This window comes from Pseudophryne corroboree, chromosome 3 (genome assembly GCF_028390025.1).
Source record: "Pseudophryne corroboree isolate aPseCor3 chromosome 3, aPseCor3.hap2, whole genome shotgun sequence".
NCBI lineage: Eukaryota > Metazoa > Chordata > Amphibia > Anura > Myobatrachidae > Pseudophryne > Pseudophryne corroboree.
The window spans coordinates 668499943-668512153 of NC_086446.1; positions in this window are offsets into that span (position 1 = coordinate 668499943).

The window sequence follows — 12211 nt, forward strand, 5'->3', positions numbered from 1 at the left end:
TGTCTAGGTCGACAATGTTTAGGTCGACCACTACAGGTCGACAGTCATTTGGTCGACATGGATGGAAGGACGACAGGGTTTCTAGGTCGACATGTGCTAGGTCGACAGGTCTAAAGGTCGACATGAGTTTTTCACATTTTTTTTATTTTTTTTTATTTTTTCATACTTAACGATCCACGTGGACTACGATTGGAACGGTAAAGTGTGCCGAGCGAAGCGGTAGCGGAGCGAAGGCACCATGCCCGAAGCATGTCGAGCGAAGCGAGCCATGCGAGGGGATGCGGTGCACTAATTTGGGATCCCGGTCACTTTACGAAGAAAACGACACAAAAAATAAATAAATCCTCATGTCGACCTTTAGACCTGTCGACCTAGCACATGTCGACCTAGAAACCCTGTCGACCTTCCATCCATGTCGACCTAGTGACTGTCGACCTATAGTGGTCGACCTAAACATTGTCGACCTAGATACTGTCGATAAAACGAACCACACCCACCGTGTACACAGATCCCTGGGTCCAGGGGAGCCCATACTGCACACTCTGCACCCATTTTATTATACTTATTCATCCACATTGCCCATTTTTTCCAGTGATTTGCACATGAGCACTAGAGATGTAACTGGGAATAAGGTGCAAGCACCATATTCCGGGAGATCTACAAATGCAAAGCCTACAGTGCTGCGGTTGTTGTCAGAAAGGAGGATATCCAGACGGAATCTGAACACAGGCCCACTCCTTTATTAATCCGCCCTGCTGATATATATCACCATATACATCCTTATGCAGTCAGCATACAGATGTCTCTCGCTACAGCTCACAACTCCCGGCATAGCAGGGTGTATGTATAATATGCCAGCTTTTTAATGGTAGCCGGCAGTCGTGTTCATATGGAAACTTCCACCATCCATTCACTCTAATAGGAGCCGGCTAGTGATGCATACACAGCGGCATGCCGTGACCTGTAAGTATTGTGGCTCCCCTACAGAACGCTGCTATACTGTATGTGTGGCACCCCACCAAAATAACCTTCTCCCCTTGTACATTTACTGTGGAGTGCCTTATTTGTGTATATATATATATATATATATATATATATAGATAGATAGATAGATAGATAGATAGATAGATAGATAGATATAGCTATATATATATATATATACCTGATCTATTATAATAGTATATATAGATATAAATGCATAAGATGCCCTGTATGTTATGCCCCTTATACATTGGTGACAGTGGGGTATGTCTTCAGCCATCCTGTGGCCACAACATGTATTCGTGGCAGTGTATAAACCCAGTGAAGCCAGCACATGTGAAAAATGTGGCACCCCATTATAGCTGCCATGAGCTGTAGTGTGACTTTTGTGACCCTTCCCCTGCTGAATGCATCCCTGACTGGACACTATAAACTTACAGCAGGGATAGGGTTACCTGTGCCTTGAGTGCTGTGTCTGGCATGGGGACACTGACTAATAGGCAACAGGCGTATTGATACCAGAGAGAGAGAGACAGCTTGTGCAGTGGCAGTTGCAGCCGTCTTCAGAGACAGCTGGCAGTTGGGCAGCAGCCATCTTAGGAGGACTCAGAGCAGCAACTTGGAGCAGAGGCAGCTGCTGGTGTGTGACAGGAGTGCTGTACAGCTTATGTAAAGCCAGCTTTTGAACAGAGGGGGTAATTCCAAGTTGATCGCAGCAGGAACTTTGTTAGCAGTTGGGCAAAACCATGGTGGTCATTCCGAGTTGTTTGCTCGGTAATTTTCTTCGCATCGCAGCGATTTTCCGCTTATTGCGCATGCGCAATGTTCGCACTGCGAGTGCGCCAAGTAAATTTGCTATGAAGATTGGTATTTTACTCATGGCATTACAAGGTTTTTTCTTCGTTCTGGAGATCGGAGTGTGATTGACAGGAAGTGGGTGTTTCTGGGTGGAATCTGGCCGTTTTATGGGAGTGTGTGAAAAAACGCTACCGTTTCTGGGAAAAACGCGGGAGTGGCTGGGCGAACGCTGGGTGTGTTTGTGACGTCAAACCAGGAACGACAAGCACTGAACTGATCGCACTGGAAGAGTAAGTCTCGAGCTACTCAGAAACTGCACAGAGAAGTCTTTTCGCAATATTGCGAATCTTTCGTTCGCTATTTTGATAAGCTAAGATTCACTCCCAGTAGGCGGCTGCTTAGCGTGTGCAATGCTGCTAAAAGCAGCTTGCGAGCGAACAACTCGGAATCACCCCCCATGTGCACTGCAGGGGAGGCAGATTTAACATGTGCAGAGAGAGTTAGATTTGGGTGTGGTGTGTTCAATCTGCAATCTAATTTGCAGTGTAAAAATAAAGCAACCAGTATTTATTTACCCTGCACAGAAATAAAATAACCCACCCAAATCTAACTCTTTCTGCACATGTTATATCTGCCTCCCCTTCAGTGCACATGGTTTTGCCCAACTGCTAACAAAAATTCCTGCTGCGATCAACTTGGAATTACCCCCAGAGTTCATCACTGTAGCAGCCAATCAGTAATACCAGCCTCCTGTGGAGAACCTGCTGCTTCCAGTGGTGCTGGCTGACGGGCTCTACTGACTGTGTATCTGGGAACTAGGCCACGTAGCCTACCCTCCCTTTTGAAGGACAGCTCTGGAGGTACAGATGTAGCCACCTTTATCTTGACTGGCTGAGGCGTTTGTCCCGATAGAGCGTATGCAGCGTAGGGAGGCGCGCCTAGTCACAGAGAGGCGTACCTAATCGCACGGAGGCAGACATGGCGTTTGGCGTTACCTTTACGTGTAATACCTGCGATCAGCCACCAGATGTCGCTTTTTACAATCACCACTGCGCATGCGTGTGGTCTCCCGTAAAATACAATACTGGAATACATAATAAGGACTACTTTACTAAGGCGTCTCATTACGCTGCATACAGTAAATACTCATTACGCTGCATTATTTAATACAGTACTGTATATACGACACAGACGCAAATAGTACAGCATACAGTATATGATCCATCTACAATACTTTATGAATACTGTATGTGAGCGTCCAAGTCCCGCAGGCAAAACATAAAACCAGTAGTGTACACTGTCGCAAATGGATGTGTGTTAGAAGTTCACTATTGCCTCTCAAGATTCGGAATTTTGTACAGTACTGTATGTTATCGTCCTAATCCCGTAGCCATTACAGCATAATCAAAACCAATGGATTTATACATTTGTCTGCGGCGAAGTGGTGAAGTGTTTCGCTTCCTATACTCAGAGTCCCGGGTTCGATTCCATGTACAGTACAGTACGAATGCATGTTAGTTTTTTTTCATACACTTTATTATTTTTTTTATTCACATACAGTAAACCAGGGCAAAGCTGCATGAGTGGTTCTAATGTTAAGGTTCTATGCTCCGTACAGTACACATACAATTCTGTAGCTGGGCAGACTCAATAGAAATGGCTACCACCTACAGTATGACTCCTTGCCCCACAGAGGCCCTAGGCTACGGAGCAAGTAATAGTCCAAATTGTACAGACTATGGGGCAATGCTGAAGGAGCGTCACAATCCCCTAGCTAAAATACATACAGCAGTATGCACATTATGGTAACCGGACTCGATCGCATAGCACACTGGCAAAATGGCCGCCGCCCCTGAACCCTTTTGCAGGCTATGGGGCAATGCTGAAGTAACGTCACAATCCCCTAGCCAAAATACACAGGGGCGATGGGGATAAGTTACTATACTGTAGGATTGCATATTACGGTACACCGGACTCAATCGCATACTGTAGCACACTGTCAAAGTGACCACTACCCCTGAACCCCCACCTCGTGGCAGGCAGCAGTCGGGTATGGAATGAGAAATAGCATAAGTTGTGCAGGCTACGGGGCGATGCTGAAGGAGCGTCACAATCCCCTAGCAAACAGAGATACTGTAAGCAAGGTCTATGCACATTACAGTACGTTACACCGGACTCGATCGCATAGCAAGCTGACAAACCACAAGTTTTACATAAAGCAGGCCAAAGTTGCAGGAGAGTTTCTACTGTAAAAGTTCTATGCACCGTACGGTACACATACAATTCTATAGCAGGGCAGACTCAATTAAAATGGCTACCGCCTGTGACTCCTACTGTACTGTAGCTCCTAGGAAGCACTCAGCTACAGTATGGAGCAAATAACAGCACAGATTTTGCAGGCTATGGGGCAATGCTGAAGGAGCGTCACAATCCCCTAGCTACAATACACAGGGGCGATAGGGATATTCGAGTGGCTGGAGGGGGGGGGGTCCCCTTGATTTAAGGGGTCCCCACTCCTCCAGGGTACCCCGGTCAGGTGTGACTAGTTGGGTATTTAATTCCATGGCCGCAGGGACCGGTATAAAAGTGTCCCCCGGCTATGCATTATCTGTCCAGCTAGTGGAGCCCGGTGCTGGTTAAAAAAATAGGTGGAACCCCTATGCTTTTTGTCCCCCAAGCTGCAGGAGAGTTTCTACTGTAAAGGTTCTATGCACCGTACGGTACACATACAATTCTATAGCAGGGCAGACTCAATTGAAATGGTTACCGCCTGTGACTCCTACTGTACTGTAGCTCCTAGGAGGCACTCAGCTACAGTATGGAGCAAATAACAGCACAGATTTTGCAAGCTACGGGGCAATGCTGAAGGAGCGTCACAATCCCCTAGCTACAATACACAGGGGCGATAGAGATAATCGAGTGGCTGGAGGGGGGTCCCCTTGATTTAAGGGGTCCCCACTCCTCCAGGGTACCCCGGTCAGGTGTGACTAGTTGGGTATTTAATTCCATGGCCGCAGGGACCGGTATAAAAGTGTCCCCCGGCTGTGCATTATCTGTCCAGCTAGTGGAGCCCGGTGCTGGTTAAAAAAATAGGTGGAACCCCTATGCTTTTTGTCCCCCAAGCTGCAGGAGAGTTTCTACTGTAAAGGTTCTATGCACCGTACGGTACACATACAATTCTATAGCAGGGCAGACTCAATTGAAATGGTTACCGCCTGTGACTCCTACTGTACTGTAGCTCCTAGGAGGCACTCAGCTACAGTATGGAGCAAATAACAGCACAGATTTTGCAAGCTACGGGGCAATGCTGAAGGAGCGTCACAATCCCCTAGCTACAATACACAGGGGCGATAGAGATAATCGAGTGGCTGGAGGGGGGTCCCCTTGATTTAAGGGGTCCCCACTCCTCCAGGGTACCCCGGTCAGGTGTGACTAGTTGGGTATTTAATTCCATGGCCGCAGGGACCGGTATAAAAGTGTCCCCCGGCTGTGCATTATCTGTCCAGCTAGTGGAGCCCGGTGCTGGTTAAAAAAATAGGTGGAACCCCTATGCTTTTTGTCCCCCAAGCTGCAGGAGAGTTTCTACTGTAAAGGTTCTATGCACCGTACGGTACACATACAATTCTATAGCAGGGCAGACTCAATTGAAATGGTTACCGCCTGTGACTCCTACTGTACTGTAGCTCCTAGGAGGCACTCAGCTACAGTATGGAGCAAATAACAGCACAGATTTTGCAAGCTACGGGGCAATGCTGAAGGAGCGTCACAATCCCCTAGCTACAATACACAGGGGCGATAGAGATAATCGAGTGGCTGGAGGGGGGTCCCCTTGATTTAAGGGGTCCCCACTCCTCCAGGGTACCCCGGTCAGGTGTGACTAGTTGGGTATTTAATTCCATGGCCGCAGGGACCGGTATAAAAGTGTCCCCCGGCTGTGCATTATCTGTCCAGCTAGTGGAGCCCGGTGCTGGTTAAAAAAATAGGTGGAACCCCTATGCTTTTTGTCCCCCAAGCTGCAGGAGAGTTTCTACTTTAAAGGTTCTATGCACCGTACGGTACACATACAATTCTATAGCAGGGCAGACTCAATTGAAATGGTTACCGCCTGTGACTCCTACTGTACTGTAGCTCCTAGGAGGCACTCAGCTACAGTATGGAGCAAATAACAGCACAGATTTTGCAAGCTACGGGGCAATGCTGAAGGAGCGTCACAATCCCCTAGCTACAATACACAGGGGCGATAGAGATAATCGAGTGGCTGGAGGGGGGTCCCCTTGATTTAAGGGGTCCCCACTCCTCCAGGGTACCCCGGTCAGGTGTGACTAGTTGGGTATTTAATTCCATGGCCGCAGGGACCGGTATAAAAGTGTCCCCCGGCTGTGCATTATCTGTCCAGCTAGTGGAGCCCGGTGCTGGTTAAAAAAATAGGTGGAACCCCTATGCTTTTTGTCCCCCAAGCTGCAGGAGAGTTTCTACTGTAAAGGTTCTATGCACCGTACGGTACACATACAATTCTATAGCAGGGCAGACTCAATTGAAATGGTTACCGCCTTTGACTCCTACTGTACTGTAGCTCCTAGGAGGCACTCAGCTACAGTATGGAGCAAATAACAGCACAGATTTTGCAAGCTACGGGGCAATGCTGAAGGAGCGTCACAATCCCCTAGCTACAATACACAGGGGCGATAGAGATAATTGAGTGGCTGGAGGGGGGTCCCCTTGATTTAAGGGGTCCCCACTCCTCCAGGGTACCCCGGCCAGGGGGTGACTAGTTGGGTATTTAATGCCATGGCCGCAGGGACCGGTCAAAAATACGGGGAACCCCTACGCTTTTTTGTCCCCCTTAGTTTTTGCACAAGGACCAGGCGCAGAGCCCTGTGCTGGTTCTAAAAAGATGGGGGATCCCGTGTCCATTTTTTCGTATTCCTGACGGAATTCGACCGCAATTGCATATACTGTACCCCTTAATGTCACTGCTTACAGTATACAGTATTTAGACATGCGCTTGTGTACAGTATCTGTCATGAGGTGCTTTTTTTCACTGACACTATAACTTTTTTGTACTGTACAGAGACGGCAAACTAGCCAAACGGGAATAATCAGCTTCTGCTGAATAAAATGAGATGCTACAGTACATGCCTATATTCTGTGAGTGACTGCGGCTCTATGAAATTAAATCAGAAAATGTAAATATGAAATGCATTACTAATGTGTGGCATTACTGTACTGTACAGTATGTGTATAAGGTGTACTACAATATTTTCTGGTGTAACATAAGGAAATGGCACTACTGCATGGTCTAATGCAGTGGTTCTCAAACTCGGTCCTCGGGACCCCACACAGTGCATGTTTTGCAGGTAAACCAGCAAGTGCACAGGTGTATTAATTACTAACTGACACATTTTAGAAGGTCCATACAGTAGGTGGAGCTAATTTTTTCACTTGTGATTCTGTGAGAAAAAAACCTGCACTGTGTGGGGTCCTGAGGACTGAGTTTGAGAACCTGTGGTCTAATGTAAATAAAGATGAATGTGGTGGGGTGTAATGTGAATAAGGGGCAATACTGTTAGGAGTAATGTGGTACTATGATATGATGTAATGAGAATAAGAGAGACACTACTGCATGATATAATGTGAATAAAGTTGCAGTACTGTGTTGTGTAATTTCATCTTCGGTTATTATTGTGTTACCATGCCCCTTCCCAGCAAGAACATACTGTACACTGTTTTGGGCTGGCACTAAATGTGCACATTGTTCTTAATTAGATTATAGGGGGTAGGAGCGCCAAAAAGGGTGATGGTGCTGGGAAAGGGGTGCAGGGTTAGAGGCGGAACTACAGTACGTAGCATCTGTGCAAGAGGGCATCAGCCAAAATCTAGCCTAGGGCATCATGTTGGTCAGGTATGGCTCTGATAATACTGTACTCTTACTGTACTTTGCATTCAATACAGATACTGTTTGCACACAGGTTTTACATGAATCATTGGCAATGCTGCAGGAGTGTCTCATTAGGAAATCTAAAATATACCACGACTATGGGTGGGGATACAGTAGGGAAGTTATGTCACCATAAGCTATCTGCTGTGTATAGCATACTGTATTTCCATCTGAGATGCCTTTGTGTGTTTGTAATAATAAAAAAACATTTTACTGTACATTTAGTGGATACAGTATTTCTCCCCCATAATGACGTATCATATTGTACAGGTACCCTGATGTACTGTACCGTACCATAGTGTAAAATTGAATATTTATTGGAAAAGCATCAATATTAATGTAAAAAAAAGTACATATTACAACATCCGATTCCATGTACTGCACTGATCAAAATGTACAGTACTCTTATTCAGGACTTATAAAACTGAAAATAACTGTTCATACACAACAATAAACATTACTACTGTATAATATTCTACATTAGTTTATGCAATAATCAGACAAAGGTAATTTTATAATGTTTTTTAATAATGCACCAATTTAAAATTTTAAACAGAAAATACAGTACAGAACTACATATTTGTGGCTTGACCATTTCTTTCGACTACAACAGGTAATACTTTATACAGGTGATTTATGTAATTATTACAATGTTCAGCTGTGAGTACTTCTAGCCAAAATTTCCTTATCCCATCCAACAGTTGCTGTTTTGTTGTTGGCTTTGCAACACTCCTAATGTACCTCTTCAATTGAGCCCACACTAATTCGATTGGGTTCATGTCTGGTGATCTATATAAAAATAAAAAAAAAGCGTATAGAAAAAATTAATGACATTACAGTAAATAGAGAAAATTAAACATACAATATTGTACTGTTTATTAAACAAAAAATAAATTTACAGTACTAGAGTGCTATCTAAAATTTTACTTGTACACTGTTGAAAGAATACTCACTCTGGTGGTGTGCGTTCCCAATTCATACCTTTCTCTTCCATAAATTTGGCTGAGGCGGAGTGTTTAGGATCATTGTCTTGGAATATCCTATGGTGAGTTGGGTAATATTTATTCACAAATGGCACCATACATTCCTCTACTATTGTTTCTTGGAAAAATTTCTTATCCATGATCCCTACAGAAATCAAAAAATGTTGTTCATTAATAAGCTTCTCCTTTTATTGTGCAGTTACATGTACTCTACAGTACAGCATGTATTTTTACAGAACACAGGCACAGAATAAAGTATAGTACTGTACCTTCGAAAAATAATAGGGGACCAGCTCCTAATCGTGATATGCCTCCCCATACATGGACTTTCAATGGATGCTTTGGGCGTGGTTTTAATGAGATATGGTTACGTTTCCTGAATGACATTCTGGAGAACCGCTCAAGGGCAATAGACGATTCATCTGTGAAAATGACATCATCAAATGTTTCACCACTCTCAATCCATCGCCGTGCCTGTTCCACTCTCTTTTCTTTATTCACATCTCTTATCATTGGAGATATCCTGTGAAGATCCAAAAATAATGAAATCAGATACAGTTATGAAATTACAGATTACTGTATATACAGTAGACTGTATGTGCAGTATACTGTATTATATACCTACTGTATACATTAAACTGTACATACATTAAGGTACATACAGAGTAATATATATATATATATATATATATATATATATATATATATACATACTGTACATATACACACACACAGTATACAGTATGTAATCATCACAATAAGCCGGCAATGCTTCATTGCTGTCTCTGAGTGCCTATACAGTAGGTATCTCTTTTGGGATAGAATATATACAGTATATACACACACACTGTATATACTGTAGTATAAAGTACACACTCTGTATAATGATTTATGGCATTGTTATATCACGTATCAAGGGATTATTAACAGTGCATTTACTGTATGGTTTATACTGCTTTCAGTATTTTACCTTGTTGCGCCAAAGGTCCATCCCATTTTCGTCGCATCCTTCTGATGCTGGTGGCCGATATGTCCAGGTCATACTTGGAATGGAGAATTTGTTTTATTTGCAAAGCAGTACGCTCATCATCCTCACGAGTTAGTTCCTCCACAATTTGTTGCACTCTCCTACAGTACAATACAGTATGAAAAATATGAATTCATGAACAGCACAATCACAGTTACAATAGATTATTATTTTTTTTTATTTCCAAAAAATTGTTATGGTACAAAGCAAGTCATTTAAACATTACAGTAGTGTACAGTACATACCATGTGCATTTTGTAGGAAATACAAATCTGGGCGTTGTTCTTTCGAATGCATGATAGCGCACCATTTCTAAAGTGACTATAATGCCACTTTCCTTGAGCCATGCATGGATCTCTTTGATGGTTTTATTTTCTTTTTTCATGTTGGCGATTATCTTGCTCATCGTTTTGTTGATAGTTACTGGCATGTTGTCCAACTATAATTCCTGTATGGAGAAAAAACATTTGTGAATACTGTAGTCTAAAATGTACACATCTGAAAATGCATAGGAGTTTTATGATAGAAGTTAATACTGTACATGTTTACTATCCAGTACCTGATGTTCAAATTTAAGTATTGTATACTGTACAGTACTGAAAATACCACTTCAGTGTTATGGACAGCAATTAGTTTCCTGTATGAAACAGATGCAGTACAGTAAATAACCCTCCTTGGAAGTGCATGGGCCCTGTGAGACTTACAGTAGTGTACAGCATAAGGGGCGACTGACATGATGTACAAGCATTACATACAGTACATGTCAGTACTGTATGTAAATTCTTCAGTTATTGCCTAACAACAATGCTGCATACTGTATATTAAATACTGTAGGCCTAGAAATGTGCATCTCAATATAGTAGTTAAAAACACAGGGGCCTATGTGGATAAGCGAGTTCTATGCACACTAAAAATGGCCGCCGACCGTGAACCCCCAGCACGTGGCAGCGCTCGGATATGGAGTGAGATTACAGTATGGTATACATTGTAGAGGCCAGGGGGCAATGCTGAAGGAGCGTCACAATCCCCTAGCTCAATTACACCGGGATAAGCGAGGTCTATGCACATTACGGTATACCGAGCTGGATCGCTTAGCAACCTGACAAAATGGCCGCCGACCGTGAACCCCCAGCACGTGGCAGCGCTCGGATATGGAGTGAGATACAGTATGGTATACATTGTAGAGGCCAGGGGGCAATGCTGAAGGAGCGTCACAATCCCCTAGCTCAATTACACCGGGATAAGCGAGGTCTATGCACATTACGGTATACCGAGCTGGATCGCTTAGCAACCTGACAAAATGGCCGCCGACCGTGAACCCCCAGCACGTGGCAGCGCTCGGATATGGAGTGAGATACAGTATGGTATACATTGTAGAGGCCAGGGGGCAATGCTGAAGGAGCGTCACAATCCCCTAGCTCAATTACACCGGGATAAGCGAGGTCTATGCACATTACGGTATACCGAGCTGGATCGCTTAGCAACCTGACAAAATGGCCGCCGACCGTGAACCCCCAGCACGTGGCAGCGCTCGGATATGGAGTGAGAGATGGTATACATTTTAAAAGACACTGGGATAAATTGTACACGCCAGGGAGCAATGCACAGGGACATTCATCATTTACGTATATAAATAATTGTAAACCGTAAATGAAAGAATTACCGGTCAAATACTGTATGAAGAAACTGTGTGAATGAGCTGGAACACGTGAGCCTAGCAGAAGTTTTAAAATGCAGAAACCGAGAGCAAATTATCAGGAGATTTCGCAAAGGTCGGAGACGATCCACACAGCAAGTCTGCTTACGAGGAAATAGCTTTGCAAAGTGGGTAGCGGGCGGTGACTGAGACGCTCTTTTATTCACATTCACACAAAAGGAATTCCTACCGCTGTGATTGGTGCCAATATAGGCGCATTCATCCCTACACCAATCACAGAGCATACTGTACTGTACTTTGAATGTGAATAAAAGAGCGTCTCAGTCACCGCCCGCTACCCACTTTGCAAAGCTATTTCCTCGTAAGAATCGTAGAATTTGGGGGTATTTTTGATCCTACTGTATAGTGTTATTAACCTCAATGACCATAATTTCCACTCATTTCCAGTCTATTCTGAACACCTCACAATATTATTTGTAGTCCTAAAATTTGCACCGAGGTCACTGGATGACTAAGCTAAGCGACCCAAGTGGCCGGCACAAACACCTGGCCCATTTAGGAGTGGCAGTGCAGTGGCAGACAGGATGGCACTTATAACAATTTTCCCCAAACATCACATGATGCAAAGATAAATAAATAAAAAAAGAGGTGCAAGATGGAATTGTGATTGGGCCCTCCCACCCACCCTTATGTTATATAAACAGGGTCTGCCACACGACTGTGGCTGAAATGACTGGTTGGTTTGGGCCCCCACCAAAAAAAGAAGCAATCAATCTCTCCTTGCTCAAACTGGCTCTACAGAGGCAAGATGTACCGGACTGGACTTA